The 19,509-nt window shown below is 40.0% G+C and overlaps 1 protein-coding gene across 1 annotated transcript in view; it reads right to left on the reverse strand.

Moving 5' to 3' along the window:
* Positions 1-17,566, reverse strand: part of ccdc120a (coiled-coil domain containing 120a) — a 51,829-nt gene extending 34,263 nt beyond the window's left edge. The window contains exon 1 of the mRNA XM_077224333.1: positions 17,341-17,566. The gene's annotated coding sequence lies outside the window, so the exon portion shown is untranslated. The remainder of the gene's footprint in view (positions 1-17,340) is intronic.
* Between the last annotated feature and the right edge of the window lie 1,943 nt (positions 17,567-19,509).

Consider the following 19,509-nt stretch of genomic DNA (forward strand, 5'->3'; position numbering starts at 1 on the left):
GTGACATAAATGCTCTCCACCCCCCTACCGACTTTCACAGGTGTTTGCCATTAGCCAAGGCCACAAATGCTGCCCAAAGGGAGTGACCTTAAACCCAACAGCTGCCCATTCAGAACCCCAACATAAAACGGACCAGTGGTCAAAGAATGATCTCAACTCTCCACATCTGAGAACCACAGATTGACGACTTAGTGTCAATCCATTCACTGAAAGAGATGGGCTCGGAGGAATGTTCAGTGGTACTCCTTAAGCACTGGCATTGAATGAAACAAACTATGTTTCCAGGCCTAGGAGCGTTGCAGACACTAACTGCTTATTATAATTATCCCAAACCATAATGATGTGTAAAGGACTTTAATTATTCATATAGTGGTACACCACATCCTAAGAACAGACTATATATAAAGTGTTGTTTTCATGCTGCATTTTTTAGCGGATTTAAACGCACACACACACACACACCTCTTTGATCTGAGTGAGTTTTCATAAGAACGCAGGAGATTTAAGGAGTCTAAGACAATAGCTTCACAGCAGCCAGGCACCGTAGGAGGGAGATCGTGGAGTAACAGCTGATTCTGACATATTTAACGCTTCTCTTTTAGTTTCACGCCAGTTGGCTCGCTCCTCTCTCCTTCTTTCTTTCTTTAAAACCTCTCCAGGAGTAATCTGCGGGGAAAAACCCTGCAGATCTAAACTCTAAATGCTCTTCGACTCTAATCCACAGCTTCAAGCTCACTGTGGGTAGAGTGGTGGGTTTATCAGTGGTTAGAGCACTATGATTACTGTTAAGAGTTCAGGGATCTATACTTAACAGGTACTGCATCTATTCTTAAACGGAGAACTTTCAATGTTAAAATGCCTTCTCCTATCCCATTTTACTGCGCTGACACAGTGTGGCTCTTTTGACAATAAACATTTCGATGTGATTGTGAATTATTACATTTCTAAGCTATTTTACTTACAAAGATTGCCCCCTGGTGGACGAAAATGCATAGCAACACCCTGGCAACCACTCACGGCACCTCAGCAACAGCCAGAGAAACTGTAAAAACTGTTCTTTTTTACAATTCTGTTCGGTTATGTGATATATGATGTATACTACATGCATGCTAAATACATTTTACACTTCTGGATCTTTGTTCTAAATTCTTTAACAATGTGCATATCTGTTAAACGTATTCTAGAAGTGTAAAAGAGTGCAGATCTCATGGAGTCTCTGGGATTGTGGTGTTGAAGATGTTCTTGCCCTCAACAGGACGCCACTCCACACTGTATGACAGATAAGCGTACGGTCATGTGAACATCCCTGAGAAAAGCTTCCTCTCCCCTTAAAGTCATGAACCGCTTGATGAACTGCCTGTCCTGCTGCGACAAAACACAAACATACATTCTTCCAAGTCCAAGTCCATTAATGACAAAGTATGAGTGTCTACAAAGTAGAAAAAAATCCCAGGCTACATTAAATACCAGTTCACTTGCAATGAGGATAAACATGGATTGTGCTGACCACAGTTTGTTTTGTGCACTGTATTTTTGGCTGAGAAAGAGATGATTAGAAACTAGTTAACTTTCCTATTTAGCCTATGACACATAATCATTTTGAATATTACTGGACCAACACAGTTAATAATATTACTAAATTTAAGTCTTATTTTAAGGATGAGTCTCACAACTTCAAAAAATCTGGGTAATGAATCATGATGATGAGCAAAATAAGTTAAGAACCACTGCTAAAGACCATTTCTGCTCTAGCACAATAGAAACTTTAGACTGCTTCTACAGTAAGACTGTTTGCATATATTAATTTCCTCTGATTAAAGTCTCTGTCAGCACCACAGCATTCTCCGCCACAGACTATTTTTCATCTAAGTGTTCTGATTATTATTTCATGCAGTGCCCCACTGCCCTGGAAGAATTTCTCGCTCTGGCTCTCGGCGATTGTGCGTGTGATCCCGTCAGGAGTCGGCGTAGACTTGTGAGCAGAGCTTCAAACAGCATACATTCCCCTCTTCGCTCCGCTTTGAATCCGAGCGGGAGGGGCTCGAGTTGCCAAGCAGAAAAATCCAAACAGCGTGTCCTTTCCTCACCCCCTCCACCACCCGCTGCTGCAGTGCCAACTTATCAAGCTCACATCTCAAGACTACATCACACATCCACAGCATAATCGCACAGTATTAAGGCCCGTTCACTCCAAGGATGATAATGATAAAGGTTTAAGTTTAGTCCACACCACAGCTATGGCCCTGTCCCAAATGGCAAATGTGCACTTGCAGTCTTGTGGACTTACAATGGCTGCTGTGTATATGTGTCCGACTGTCCATTACAGCATTAGTTCACCCAAAAGGGAAAATTATCCCATCATTTACTCATCCTCAAGCCATCATAGGTGTTTATGACTTTTTTCTTCTTTTGGCCAAACACAATCTGAGTTATATTCAAAAATATCCCGACTCATCCAAGCTTTATACGGGGAGTGTATACCATAGATTTTGTAACACAAAAAAAACGCATCCATCCATCATAAAAGTAATCCATATGGCTCCAGACGGTTGATAAAGGCCTTCTGAAGCGGAGCATTTTTGTGAGAAAAATATCTATATTTCTAACGTTATAAACTATAATCACTGGCTTCCGTTGCGTGAGTCTAGTTCCGGTGGAAGAGTGACCTCTGACCTATAGAGTGTATGCGCGGGACGTCACCGTCGGCAGCATTGGTTTTCGGCGTGAATGCCGCGAAAAACACACAAAACACATCTAAAACGGGAAAGAGCTTTGAGATTTATTGTACAAACAGATTTGACAAGAAATCTGAGGTATAATTTTACAGACTGCCAAAACCTACAGAAAAGCAAAGCAAATTGATCGCTGCAATTCACAGAAACAGACTCCAGGCAGCGAAACATGGATTTGCAGTTATCATTTTGTGCCAATATGTTGAATTTTGGGGTAAAATCATACCCCATATATTGTATTGTTAAATATTGTATCGACAACTCATCAATTAAATATTTACCATCTTATATTCTGCATAATTTGATGTTTTTAAATAAACAATGACAAAAACTATAACTACTATAAACTATAAGTTTTAGGGCTGGACTTTATGTATTTTCCCGGCATCGAAATCAGGCACATATAAATGTCAGGAAACACGATTGCATGTCAATATAGATCACTGGATCTTTGGTAAGTTGTAAGGAACACTATATGGAGTATATTGTTTGTTTTACTCACGTTTTCGCAGTTTCCCCTATGAAATCCAATCATAAACGGGCCTTTGGTCTAATGTTTGGGAACAACCAGCACGAGGCTTCACATAGGTAAGTGGTTATTGGTAAGTGTTTCAACAGCATCTGGCATTCATGAGTCACCGCTGGAGTATAAGAAGACGAGGTGTTAGCGGTGTTATATGGTTCTTATGCACTTTGATGAGATGAAATGGCCAAATGTGCTTTAATCCCAATCTGCTTGTGTTTATGTGCTTCAGAAAGGCTGAACAGCTGCGGCTCATGAGGGAAGCTGAGATAACCTCTGAAAAATAACCCAAACACTTCACCACTCTTTTAACTTGTCAAGACCTGTAGCTCCCACAGTCTTCAGAAGAGCTCCGTGGGCATCAGTAGGGGAACATATCATATCAACTGCACTGGTGATTATATAAGCGCAAATAACTAAGATATCAGTCGACAAAACACAAGCCATCAATGTAGGCCACCAACAAATGCAATTAAAGGCTTGTTTTGCAGTCTTATATCCGAGGAAATACCTTAGCAAGTGTAACAAATGTAGGCCAGTAGGAGCTGTGCATGTAAACCTCACTCCCGGTCTTTGTTCATCGCACCCGCCTCTCACTCCAGAGACCCCGGTTCGAGTCCCGTTCGGAGCGGGTCGAGTAGGACCGGTTACACAAGCATCAATAATAAAACCTTAGGTTTGTGGTTAGGTCCCAAAGAGTGAAATGACAGAATGTTTTATGTAACTTAATGATATAAGATCTTAGATATACTAATCACAATGAGAAATATTGCCAGGTCATCTGTGATGCTTCATTCTGTATGTTGTTTGGATATCACTGGAGAGTGTCCAAAACACAAGGTTGATTGCGATAATGGGGTGGAAAGCTTTTCTCACTGTGATGGATACATGGAACATTACGCCTGCCAAGAATGGACAGATTATAGTATATGAGGAACCTCCTGAAATACAGGCATGATAAACTACAGCCAAAGACAGAATGATGTGCTGCAGTGCAGTAAAAGCTCAAGGTAGGCCACAGCACAGAAAATGGATGGGGGGGAAAAAAGCCTCCACGTACACTAAGCATTGTAGTCTACAGCAAATAAACCTGAAAAAATGGATGAAAAAAAAACACTGCACTATGTCAGTTTTGAATACATTTTTTAACAATATTACAATATAGCAACCCACATTTTAATATAATATTGTATCATAAGGCTGGTGCTGACTCCCACACCTAACATTTGTGGTATGGACTATAATGTGTATCTGGATCTGGAATTATGCTAAATCCTATTTATTGTTTTGATGCACCTGAGAGAAACTAAAAATGCACAATATCAAGTGAAATGTGTTTGTGTGTAACTGGGGTTTGATGTACAAGTGCGCCGTTTGTGGCAAAGAGAAGCATTACAACAACTTGACTGCAGTACTTCATAAAGGTGTGAACAATCCTAAAATCAGAACATGCTCAGAAGGGCGTTTAAAAATAGATCACCACCTGTCTTCACTCTAAGACTAATTCACGCAGCAACAATGAGTCTCCACAGTCTATATTCCATGTGCGAAGATAACTTAATTGCTTATAATTAATCTTTTATAGAAATATGTTACAGCTAGAGAAAATAATTCAATTAATTTTTCATAAACGTAAGTATATGATTGTTATGCTGGAAAATTAGAGCAAATCACTACAGAAATTCACAACAAAAACATAATAACAAAAAAAAACATAGCATACATACATAAAACTCTTATAATAACATAAAATACCATGAAAATATAATAAATATAAATGTATTATATTTTTTATATATATATATATATATATATACATACATATACATATATATATAATTATTATATATATACAGGATGTGTGTGTGTGTGTGTGTGTGTGTGTGTGTGTGTGTGTGTGCGTGTGTTTGTGTGTGTGTGTCAAATACAACGAAAACAGTAACTTTCATTCTGAACCGGTCTGACTGGGCCAATAAAAAAATTGAGCAATGATATACTGAAGGGCACTGGTATATGTGGCATTTATTATAATGGGATTATGTGAAGATTGTTTAAAGTTCACTTAAATTAGAAGTTGTTATATAATTTAAAGTAACACCAGGTAACTTTTCAACCTTCATAATATATTTCCAAGTCTCTTGTGATGGTACATCGACTTACAATAGGTTGAATGACACGTCTGCCATAGCCTGACGGGGTCTGTAGCGTTTTTAATCGTACTTTTAAACTTCGGGTTTCGGGTAGTAACCGGCGAACAAAGAGAACTACAAAACTCGACTGCTTTACGGCAAATACGTCACTTCCAGCACCACCCCCACTTCCTTAAAATCGCAAGGCTGTCAAGTGTCACGCATTGAGCTTGACAGTCACTCATTTCGGTCTTTTGTCACGCTCTCCCGCCACACATTGTATTTCTCACGCTGAAAAACTATTTGTAATATATTTAATATGCCGCCCAAAACTCTGGCCGGACAGAACACTGTGGAACAGGCATGAATTCAAGCGCGTCTCCTCTGGTGTTGTTCGTCTGGTGTTGTTAGCCAATCAGAAAATAGCACTATTGTATCTGGGTAACATTTAACGCAACAACCAATGACACCCCGTAGTCTGGGGTGTTTTTTGTCTGCCTGACTATGTTACAGAAGCTATCTTATCCTCCGTTTATCTCCATGAATCAGGTAATGATTATTTGTCTTGCCTCAAGCTATAATGCAAATCGATTTGTAAAATTTGCAGATTTATTTATGGTAGCTTGATGTTATAATATTGACGATAAAGGTGATTATTATCTACCAAGTATCATATACAAGTATCATAATAGATTCAGTAAAACGGTAACCAATAGACTAGGCTACTATAATGACACTGGCTTGTAAACGTGATCATCGCGATCATTTGTCGTTAGAAAAAAAATAAAACCCATGAAATTATATTCATATGACATGCTGAAATATATGCCACTGTACCTGGGATGAAGACATTTCACACGCGACGCAAGCAGAACACCTGCATTTGACCTCCTCCTACAGTGTTCAGGGCTATCATGGTTGTCAACAAATGCACGATGACAGAGTTTACGACAGTAGTAGAGGACAATACTGTTTCCCAACTGTAGGGGGACCTCGAGAGCAAAAGTTACCTGGTGTTACTTTAAAGCCTCATGAATGTTAAAAAATTAAAGCTTTCAATTATACTTTAATGCTGAATGCCTATAATTAATGCCTAAAATTGAGGGGGAAAAAATAAATTTGGTATAGGTGATTCCTTCTTTCATAAAAAGAAGCCATTAAAAAAATATTCAAAATATAAGCTATCTTTATGTGGTTTCTACATTCATATATATATACTGTATATATAGGCTTATATATATATATATATATATATATATATATATATATATATATATAGATAGATAGATAGATAGATAGATAGATATTACCTGAATATATGCAAATTTAATTCTATATTATCATAATGACTGCAATATATATAGTATTCAGGACTGAAAAGCTCATGTTTGCAAAAACGTTCGAGGTCACGCTTAGCTCACACTGCAGAATATAACACATTATAACACAGAATACACATAAGCCCTTTAACATATTCTGCAAACGGAGGAAGCAAGGACAGGGTCGTCCAAGTCAGAGCACGTGATGAAGACATAACTGCATCTCTTTATATCTGGATGCTTTGTTTTACACTTTCCATTTTCTGAGTGCTTTATAACTGTGCTCATTCCTTCTCTAACAGGCAGCCTGTCCTTGACACCACTGCAACGCTTTTGTGAGGTTTTCTTGCCCTGCTACAGTCACACCCCCGTCCTGCTCCTGATCGTTCACTGGCTGGCTGTGGAGGCTCCAGCCAACGGCAAGTTAGGAAACATCTTTAAAATGTGCATGCTGGAGTAGGTTTTAATGCCTTATAGCCAGTCTCTTGCTCTCTCCGTCTGTCTCTTTAGGTGCTTGCTTTATAATATGACCTACATTTTTCTGCTCGAGTGAAGCTCAGAGATCCGTCACAGTTCGACATCACAGCGCCGCGACGCTCAGCGAGCTAAACTGCACAATGAGCAGGAGCAACACATTGAGCTGAGAGTGATCGGGAGTCCAACCGCTGCATGGCAACAACGTGAAAAATCCCCTACTAAAAATACTGGCATATCGCAGGCTGGCAGCTCTGACTGCGCAGCCAATAACCTTTCACCCCTGGGGTGCTGGCACAGGGAGGGCGGATCTAGGCCGTCACCGTCATGTTTGGGTGACTGACTCTAATCCAGATGTCTGCACTGAACCGATGGGGTCAAATTCATGTTCGACATAGCAACGGGGCCTTCGGACAGGCCAAACCATACAAAAATCCCAACCTTGCAAAGTGAATTTACTCAGGGAATGTGCTCGAATAGTATAGCAACGTTTGAGGATGTCGGTTCACAAAAAGTTCACCCCCTTTCAGAGTACGGACAGGTCACTTTAAATTCGCCTGAGCGGTCGTAGCCATTGGCCACACTGCCTTCCAAACTGTCTCCTCAATTTGCCTCACTCGGCTGATTTCTTTGAACACTGCCCTTCTTTCTATCCCATGAGGCTTTCAGGAGAGCTGCAGGAGTCAGTTTGTGTCCAACACGCCCATCAGTCAAAGGATTACTCTGTAGGGACTCTTGTTGTCCTTTAAGTGAAAAATAGATGAATTTAAAAGAAACATAAACCATTTTGACCAGCACATTACATGCATGCTACTGTGCATTACTCATTACTCAATTAAACATGACCTGAGTGATGTTTGAATGTTTAAATACTTTCTCCTATCCTTGTGTAGTGTGCAGTCTGTACAATAAATCTATCAATCTATCTATCTATCTATCTATCTATCTATCTATCTATCTATCTATCTATCTATCTATCTATCTATCTATCTATCTATCATTAGTTACTTACACGTCAATTACCCAAACATTCATCACTGAAATGATCATGTATGCATTCAGGGTGTAGAATCACAGTTTAACAACAATAACAAAACATTTAAAAAATGTAAAATATATATTTAAAAATATGAGTATCACATTTCCGTGCTGAATACTCGTTTTTTTTATTTTTTATAATTATATATTGTTATAATGGCTGTGCAGGTGTTCCACAATCATCTGTAGAGAAGTTTAGCAAGCTTTAGCTAATGTTTGGGTGTAAAGTCACAGCTTCAAACCTCCAGTAACCCAAACAGACGGAGTTAACTGGCAGGTTTTGAGGCACAGCACTGTCCTTCAGGAGTTAATGCTCTAGAGGACGTGGGAAAAGCCTTTGAAAGCCACTAATCTTCTAAACTATATACCACACACATCCATCAGCTGATCCCCTAAAACAGCATTTAGACAACAGAGCCTGCACCGGGGTTTTGTCTCTAGTATTTCACACCAGATTATTGACTATGGAAAAGATGCTTCTCAGTTCTTACGTTATTAAAAGTAAACCTGCTGCTAAATATATATTGAAACACCATTCTTTACTAACCTGATTTCTGACTTGTGATGCAGCCCGAATCATAATCACGCCGTGTTCGTCATTTTCCTGTAATCAATGTAAAGCTGCTTTGAATTCATCTGTATTGTGCAAAGCGTTATATAAATAAAGGTGACTTGACATGACTTTACTACACTGAAGTCTAGAACAAAGAAAGATTCATGATGCATTGATCATAATTCCCTAGTGGACAATTTCATTGCTCAAAGGTTGTTCTTTCATATCTTAGGAGACTTATAGTTCTCATTTGGTTTAAGTATCAACACTGTCTCAAATGTTTCCGCAAACTTCCTTAGACACAATGGTTGACCTACAGTAATAGTACATAACTATAAAATAATTGTGGATAGCAATAGCTCAGAGATTTGGACTTGTGAAATGTTGAGGCATTACTGAGATCTCCTAGAGTCTAGAGGAGATAACAGGCTCTTTTTTTTCAGGAGAAAACTGTGAAACACCCTGCTTTTAATCTGATCTACAGGGAAATCATTTTAGCACTTATGAGCTATAAGACTGAATATACATGTAAGTTAGTCAAGGCAAGTGATTTTACGCTGAATGCACACCAACCACATAAAAAATTAATCTCAAAGCATTGATATTCATGTGTGTTATGACAGTCTCTAAGAGGATACCATATGTCTGTGTGAATCCGATCTTATTTAGGAGGTGTGAAGGTCATCACACCAGTTTAAAAGATTAAGACGATCACTCAATATCAGCAAATATGTTTTAAATCTGTTGATTGAGATTTAGCTAGCCTATACTGTAAATATTAACTTTATCTCTTGATCTCCAAAGTGTTGACATATTTAATTTGATGTGAATGAAAACAAGACTGCTTTTTTCAAAGACATTTTCAACGTTTTGCTGGCTGAACAATCACCATCAAACATACACAAGAGTAAGACTCTTAGAAGAAAAACCAGACAGTACCAGAACTACCTCTCGCAGCTTCGTTTGCATTTATTTTAAAGGGATAGTTCATCTAAAAATGATATTTCTGTAATCATTTACTCATCCTCATGATATTCCAAACCTGTATGAATTTATTTCTTTAACAAACCACTATGTAAAATATTTTTAAAGAACATTGGGGTTCAAACTATGAACCATTCTAACATTGACATGTGTATGTTTAAAGGAAGAAGGCTTATATAAATAAATAAATAAATAAATAAACAAACAAACAAACAAACAAACAAATGGAAGAGACAAAAATACATGCATTAATGTTAGAGGGAATAAATAGAGGTAGAAAGAAAGAATGAATGAATGAATGAATGAATGAATGAATGAATGAATGAATGAATGAATGAATGAATGAATGAATGAACGGTAGAGGCATAAAACATACATACATACATAAAAGGTAGATAAATAAATAAATAAAGATAGAATGAATGAATGAATGGTAGAGGGAACAAACATACACACATAAAGGTTACAGGAAATAAATAAATGAAGGAAGAATGAATGACGGAATCCACCATGACCATGTTGTGAACTTTATCACAAATATTTGTTAGTTTTTATCATTTTCTTTGTTTAAAACAACATCTTCCACCACCATCACGTGAACAACTGGAAAATGGGTAGAAAAGCAGATCTCATCCATCTCTAACCGATAATTTACTTTCTATACAAGGTTTCCTGGATCAGCATGACCTGTTTTCATACTGTCCATTCGAGCTGGTTCAGATTACCATACCTCTCTCTCTCTCTTGCACACAGGAGACTAAAGGTGTATTTATTGTTCTTCGGAAAGTATGGCAAATATTTGTGTAATTTGCTGCATAACCTTTGTGGGGTTTAGGTGTTCTTTTCTTTCTGGATCGCTCATAAGCCTTCATATTTCAATAACAGCGCAGCAGCACAGCGTGAGTCTCAGCAGAATGAATTCCAGCGCTCCTTCTGTGCCGACACTGTCCAACCCTCCAGGGCACAAGCATCCTTCTGACATGAGAGTGATTACAAACTCATTAAACTGAGCCGAGAGCGAGAGACGCAGACCGAGTGTTGACCCAGCTCTGTCACTGACACCCTGGCACTGACGCACGCCTTTATCTCCAACAACCCTCTTGAGTGGGCAAACGTTACGCATCCCTCGAGGCTCCACTCTGGCTGTGGGGTAAAGTACTTTTGCACGCTTTTGCACGCCTTTGTAGTTAGTGCTAAGCTACGCACCTTCACTTTAAGAATCTCTTTATTATGCACGAAGCAACCCACATTCTTTCCTATAGCACATCCTGGCAGGGAAAGGGATGAGACGGGGATAGAGGCAACTTTGATTTAGACCGAGTTGAAAATATTCACTGAGCCTCCAGTGGTACGGGCCGCTCTGCTCTGAATGTCTAATTAGACAATGTAAGGATAAAGACTGCTCCAGTTATACTCCACAAACAAACTCTTTCTCTCCTCACCTCTGATCTCTACTGTTCAGTTTTCTTTATCTGTCTATATCCCCTTTGTTCTGTAAGGCAAACATCAATATTCCCATTGCTGAAAATTCTGTCATTAATTACTCACCCTCATGTCGTTCCAAACCCGTGAGACTTTCATTTATCTTCAGAACACAAATGAAGATATTTTTAATGAAATCTGAGCGCTTTATGTCCCTCCATTGACAGCTATGCAACTACTTTGATGCTTCAAAAACTAATCCATATGAATTGAGCGGATTAGTCCAGATCGATTTATATGATGAACAGATTTAAATCTAGGCTTTTATTTACATTTAAACATTGATCAGCAAACATGAACAGAAGCTGCTCAACCGAACCTGCTTGACCCATGAGAACAAACCTCTTGAACCTCATTGGTTCTTGCTGAAGCTCAAACGTGCTCCGAAACACGAGACTGAACCTCATTGGTTCTTGCTGAAGCTCAAACGTGCTCCGTAACACGAGACTGAACCTCATTGGTTCTTGCTGAAGCTCAAACGTGCTGCGTAACACGAGACTGAACCTCAATGGTTCTTGCTGAAGCTCAAACGTGCTGCGTAACACGAGAATGAACCTCATTGGTTCAAGCAAACATGCTCGAGCTTCCATTTACCACAATTGATGTGTGCATAGATGAATGTTTAAATGTGAAAAAATGCCTAAATTAAATCTGTTCATCATATAAAGCGATTGAGTCTCTTCAGAAAATTTGGACTAAACCGCTCAATTCACATGGATTAGTTTTACGATTTTTCATGAACTTTTTGAAGCGTTTAAAGTACTAGTTGAGTAACTGTCAATGAAGAGACAGAAAGCTCTCAGATTTCATTAAAAAGATCTTCATTTGTGTTCTGAAGATGAACGAAAGTCTTCCAAGTTTGGAACAACATGAGGGTGAGTACTGACATCATTTTCATTTTTGGGTGAACTATCCCTTTAAAACAGTTTGTAACTTTAAATTAGTTACATAAAAACATAGATTGGTCTAACTTGCTACCTAAAAGTAAGAATGATTATCCCTAACTAACTATGTGTTGGTCATATTAGTTCTTAAGACAGTCTTAATGTAATGATGTGGTTGAGACTAGGAAGAGGCAGGATCCAAATCCAGCACACACACTTTATTCATTAAACTGAAAACTAGGCAATGACTCAGGCTAGGAACAAGACTCAGGAACAAAACAAACCTCAACAAACTGCATCACAGAACCACACACACACACACACACACACACACACACACACACACACACACACACACACACACACACACACACACACACACACACACACACACACACACACACACACACACACACACACACACACACACACACACACACACACACACACACACACACACACACACACACACACACACACACACACACACACACACACACACACACACACACACACACACACACACACACACACACACACACACACACACACACACACACACACACACACACACACACACACACACACACACACACACACACACACACACACACACACACACACACACACACACACACACACACACACACACACACACACACACACACACACACACACACACACACACACACACACACACACACACACACACACACACACACACACACACACACACACACACACACACTCAAGAACTCACCAAGACTGGACTGAAACACAGGGCTTAAATACAGGGGCAAACGGGATCTAAACAGGATAACAAGGGGCGTGGTCAATGAGAAACACCTGGGGAGACTAATAGACTTAAAGGGGAACTACTAACATGAAACGACAGGGGAACACAGACTGGCATCATAACATAGTCCCCCCTCTACGGGCGGCTCCCGACGCCCATCAAAACAGGAGACACAGACAGTTCAGGTCCTGGGGGAGGGATGGAGGGCCAGGTCCGAACGCGGACCTGGGCCCTGGAACTAGGGCGGAGCAGGATGCGCAGGCGACCGGGGCGGAGCAGGACGTGCCGGAGACCAGGGTAGACCAGGCAGGGACCAGGGCAGAGCAGACCCCTCGAGCAGCCACGGCGGAGACGACCCCTCGGGCGGCCACGGCGGTGACGACCCCTTGGGCGGCCACGGCGGTGAGGAGCCTTCGGGTGGCCATGGTGGTGAGGACCCTTCGGGCGGCCATGGCGGTGGCCTACTGTCCACCCCCAAACATTTCTTGGGGATAGCTACGGGGTCAAAAGTTGGAGCAGGCACCGGCTCAGGACCTTACACCGGCTCAGGGGATACTGGCTCGACGGCGGCCATCTTGACCGGGGAAGCAGGTATGGCCAGGAGCTTAGGCGGCGCCGGCAGGGCAAGGAGCTTGGTTAGCGCCGGCAGGGCAAGGAGACGGCCTCTGGGCTGACAGAAGCCCTAGCAATGACTCCGGGCCGAGTGGGACGCAGGACGTCTTTCTCCTCCTCTTCCGAGAGCGAGTGGGCGCTGGACTGGACGGGACCAGCGGCGAGGGCTCTGGACTGGACGGGACCAGCGGCGAGGGCTCTGGACTGGACGGGACCAGCGGTGAGGGGTCAGGGATGGACGGGACCAGCGGCGAGGGCTCTGGACTGGGCTCTGGCTGGACTGGGCTCTGGGTGGACAGGCTCTGGGTGGACAGGCGGGACGTGGACAGACGGGACGTGAACAGACGGGACGTGAACAGACTCTGGAAGACGGGACCCTGGAATGACGTCTTCTTGGCCCTCCGCACTGACATCAGCGCCGGCTGTGCCATGGTGGACATCAGTCCTGGACGCCCATAGACCGATGCCATGGCTAGCTTGAAGTGACGAGAAGATTCTCAGGCAGTGCGGTCGTGATAACATCCTCCTCCACCTTCCCAACAGTGAAGGGGGATCCACAAAACTCCAGGACAAAGTCAATATACTGTGTCAGGGTCCAGCTGGGATAAATTTAAACTAATGTCCTGGTCTAGTCCACTCCAGAAACAGTCCTTTAGCATTGCATCATCAGCATGAACGAGGTGACTATAAAAAAGAAACTCCTCCACATAATCCTCAATGATGCGATTAAATTGATAAATGGAACACAGTTTACTCAGCGGGTCCTGGATGGTACCTGTTAAATCCATATTGGTCAGTTGTGCTGCTGGATTCATGTTGGTGAGTTCTTCTGTAACAAGGGTGCAGTTGAAGCAGAGATGAGGCAGGATCCAAATGCAGCAAACACACTTATATTCGTTAAACTGAAAACTAGGCAAGGACTCAGGCTAGGAACAAGACTCAGGAACAAAACAAACCTCAACAAACTACATAACAGAGCAACACACAACATACAACGCACACATTCAAGAACTCACCAAGACTGGACTGAAACACAGGGCTTAAATACAGGGGCAAACGATCTAAACAGGATAACAAGGGGGCGTGGTCAATGAGAAACACTTGGGGAGACTAATAGACTTAACGGGGAACTACTAACATGAAACAACAGGGGAACACAGACTGGCATCATAACACTTAACATAATGGCTATGTTTATGCAACTGGCCCCAGAGCACCAACACCCTGGCAACCAACCAGAGGCCGGTTGCATAAACCTTTTAGAAGAGTCTTACAAGTTAGTCATCGAATTTTTTTCTTCATAACTTTTTTAAGTCAGTTACATAAAATGTACATTGGCTTAATTTGATCAACCGAAAAGACTAACTGTCTCTTGACTAACTCTTAGTGGGTCATACTTTGATCTTAAGGCACAGTATTAAAATAATGGCTAAGTTCAGGCAACTGGCCCTGGAACACATTAAGCCTGAGAAATTTGCACGGACTTTTGCAAGCATCAGCAACATTTTTGAAGTTGTGAATAAAATGAAAGATTATTGAAGAATATTTTACAAGAAATCCTATTTCAGTGATTTCAGATAATTGAAAATTATTAAAATAATTGAAAAGTGAAAATTGTTTCAAAGTAAACCCTATACACCAAATCATTTTTTTTCAGTATGCTGGGAATCGTACCAGAACACCCTGGCATCCGCCCAGAACACGTTAGCATTCCGCCAGAGAGAATTGCACAGGCAAACATCAACTTTTTCTTCAGAGACTATAAGAATCTAGTCTATTCTTGTCCTCCTCCTATCCTCATCTGGCCTCTTACATCCCAAATTGCCTAATATAAATGCCCCATTTTTTCAAATCCACCTTAAAAAGTTTCCAGCATCCTCTGCTCTAGATTTCCTATAGTAGCCAAACATACACCAATCCTAATATAAAACAGCAGCAGCTAAAAACGCAGAGGGACAGGTTCCTCCGGACCACTGCCAGACCTAACCCACGTGTTTGGCCCACATAATAGGTTCACTAACTGCACAAATCCACACACACACCCTTTCATAAGGCCAGAAAGAGATAGATTAGTGGTGGGCGCTCTTTTTAATATAGGTTAGCAGAATTATATTTAGGAAGACCTTTTCACCCCTACAGCGGCATAACCCAGATTGCACATTCAGAGCTGCTCTTTCTCTCCCCTTCAGCGTAATCCTGTGATTACACTTATGATCTGTAAAGAGGATAATGGGCTAAGATTTTGGCTCCGTGGCTCCTCAAGCTGAGAAGTGAGTCATAACGTATTAGACGTTTAGTGATATTACTGCTTTCACATGACATTGTTTTACAGAACTGAGAGAGAGAGACTTCAAATATTTATGTTATAGCAGAGGGTTTACCGTATCATAAAAGTGTAGAAAAATATGTAGGAGAAACATATGGTCTAGTACCATGCTAGCAAATGTGAAAAAAGTATGTCTACTTTCAGTTTCAGTGAGTAACTTAAAACTCACCAAAATTATATTTCCAGGACCAAACAGTAGTGCATACAAGGCAGCCAAAGAATAGTTTAGAAAGGTTTATACACACACACACACACAATTAACTAAATATTCACTATAATTTTTGCCTCAATAAACTCCTATTTTTTGCTTATTAATATACTGCTTATATGGGCATTAATATGTGCTTTATAAGTAGGCTATAAACCCCCAATAACCTAGTAATATGCATGCTAATAAGCAAATAATTAATAGTGAGAATTTGTACTTTTCAATGTCTCGCTTTGACTACATGTGCCTACTGGAGCCTCCCGATGCCCAATATACACATATTTATGTTTTTATATGTATTGCTCAAAAATATATAGTAGATACACCTACGACTAATATATATATAACAGGGATGGGCAACTCCGGTCCTCGAGGGCCACTGTCCTGCAGAGTTTAGCTCCAACCCTAATTAAACACACCTGAACAAGCTAATCAATGTTTTCAGGATTACTAAAAAATATTTTTTGTCAGGGTTGGAGCTAAACTCTGCAGGACAGTGGCCCTCGAAGACCGGAGTTCCCCACCCCTGATATATAAGATAAAGTTATTAGCAGAAGCTTAATAACCAAGCTCTTGGCAAAATCAGTAGTGTGCAATAATAAACATTTACGCTGAAAAGTGCGTGAGGATGAAACTTGAACACGCCCAAGAGCAACATTCCCGTGCGTTTCAATGTCCAAACACTGCATACATCAAGTTACACTTTCACTCTAGTACACACTAACACAATGAATTAAATTATTATACAATTAATTATCACAACAATTAACACGATTACGTGCGTGTGTGACCCCATTAATGTAGCCTACCTGATCCTGCGCGTGAATCTGCATGGGGCGAGGACACTTACATGTCCAAACACTGTGCCAGCCGCACTGAGATCTTTGGTAAGATCGTCAGAGCGTTATATATAAAAATGCTTCGAAATAAATATTATATTAAAATTATAGTTGAAAACAGAACAGCGACAAAACAGAAGAAATGGCAATAAGCACCTGTGTTTGTACAGCCTACACAGTGGTTCACAAATTACGACCCCCGAAATACCGAACGCAAAAAATAAAGCTTTACATTTCTGCACACAGCACGTGCGTAAATAACAGCGCATAATAGACCGCAGTAAGTAAATGACAGTCGCGGAATTCATTATCAGATGTGTTTGTTTTGCACTGCAGACCATGTGCAGCATGCAAACACAGCATCTCCTCAACGAAACATCGGATCAATGCTGCAGCTCAGTTGAACAACCTTACAATCACAACATCTGGACCGTTTAATACCTGAGAGGATACTGGAGTCTCTCCCATCCACGTGCTTCCGTCTGCATCATCTCACGCGCATCTCCTGAGCATCTTTACTCCTTCATTCAGCTGCATGACTGTCTTCTGCTCATTGATCTCCAAAATCATCATCATCCTCGCCTGTTCTTCAACACACACCCCTGTGTTTACACAGCAGCCTCCTCTATACGTCCCCCATCTGTTATTTTATCCTGCCTTGATCTACACACAGCGACCAATCCAATCACAATTCAGCCACATTTCTGTTTTAACCCGTTCAGTGCAACAGTACCTACTGGAAACACTAACACATCTATCAAATATGTAATATTTATTAAAAAAAATCTATATTTATATGATTTTAAAATATGTAAATAAAATAAAGAATATTATAATACAAGTAAGCATAGGCTATATATGTATATGTATGTATATACAGTACTCATTTATGTATTCTGTACACACATATAATATATATAGGCTATATATATATATATATATATATATATATGCACATATATTATATAAACAAAAACCTTTATGTTAGATGCGATTAAACGATTTTACAGCACTAAGTAAAAAGTAATATATAGAAATAAGTAATATATATTGGTGGTGGTTAAGGAGATTTCCCCTTCCACATGTAAAGCGCTCTGAGTACCTAGAAAAGCACTATATAAAAATAACAAATTATTATAATAATTATATATATATAGTAGTAATACTATACTAAGTAATACACACACACACACATACATATATATATATATATAAAGGCTATATAATGTTCTGGCCAGTCATGTTCTTGATCCAGTACTAATACCCCAGTACCGTTATCTGGCATTTCGAGGGTTAAACCGCAGCTGTAATCCGGAAAGCCTGGTTGGAGATTATGAATTGGAGGGTAAATCAGTTTCCCATTCAATTCCTCTGTTTGAGTTTGATTTGTTAATGCTTACATCCTCAATATAGGCCTGAAATCATGCACAAACAATCAACAGCGGTTATAACACAAACTGATCATGTAGCTAAAAGAGTATAAAATATTATAATGGTGCATTGAAATTATCAAATAAATATGGGGCCTTTTTTAACATACATTTTAAGGTTTGTGAATTTTGTATAGGTTTATATATTTGCTTCCTTTTATTCTTTGCAATTCCTATATATCCACTGAAAGCACAATAAAAGCTAAACTTGCTTTTGCTAAGATGAATGCGAATATCAGACTGTGACTGAATGCAAAAGCCAGATATCAGACGGAAGGCCACTGGGGTCACTTTCCTGGCACTTCCGTATGGAAACAAAGCAGCTCATTCAGGATCAATCCACAACACCATGAATGAGTCAAGTCTCTCTCTCTCTCTCTCTCTCTCTCTCTCTGCTCAACCCATAGGAACTGACTGCAGGTGTCTCCGAGTCACAGCAAATAGGTAAAGAAATATACATTTTGTCATCCATTGTAGAGAGGATGTCATCCATTTGTCATCCATTGTCATCAAGTCTTTCAAGAAAGCGGCAAAGAGTCAAAAATATCCATTGATAAGCATCTGCGTGCGTTTACATGCGAGCACTAAATAAAAGAGAAAGAGAATGAGTCCCCCTTGTGGAATACTATAGAAATGGCAAGAACTGAGCTTACATCAGGGGTTTTCAAACTTAAAATATCATGATCCTGTTGTGAGACACCTTTTCCTAAAGTATAAAGGCACCCGAATATCTTCATGCGTAAAGTCCAACTTATTCTGTGAGAGAAAAAAATAGCTGAAATTATAGGCCTATAATACATGTAGTTTCCAAAGGATTAATGGCCTTTTATTTAGTCAATATAGCTTAAACTAATTATTAAAAACTATCTAGAAACTATCTGTGAATTTACTTTAAGTTGACAGCATTCACTAATTTGAACTTTTGTATCACCGTTAAAAAAAAAGGGTTGCTGGCTTAAATTATTCAAGCTGACATTAAAAAAATTTAGTTGAATCTTGTAGAACTACTAAACTTCTTTTGATGAGTTAAAGGAATGTAAAACATGTGTTGTTATAACATATTGATCATATAATCTTTTACAGTGAAACATGAAGACATTTTTAATTCAATTTAACCCTCTGGTGCTGTACGTTCATTTTTGACAAAGAGTTTTTTACTTCATCGGAATAGTAAAACTAA

The sequence above is a fragment of the Siphateles boraxobius genome, unplaced genomic scaffold, assembly GCF_051911475.1.
Source record: "Siphateles boraxobius isolate OS27281-9 unplaced genomic scaffold, OSU_SipBor_1 9, whole genome shotgun sequence".
Lineage (NCBI taxonomy): Eukaryota > Metazoa > Chordata > Actinopteri > Cypriniformes > Leuciscidae > Siphateles > Siphateles boraxobius.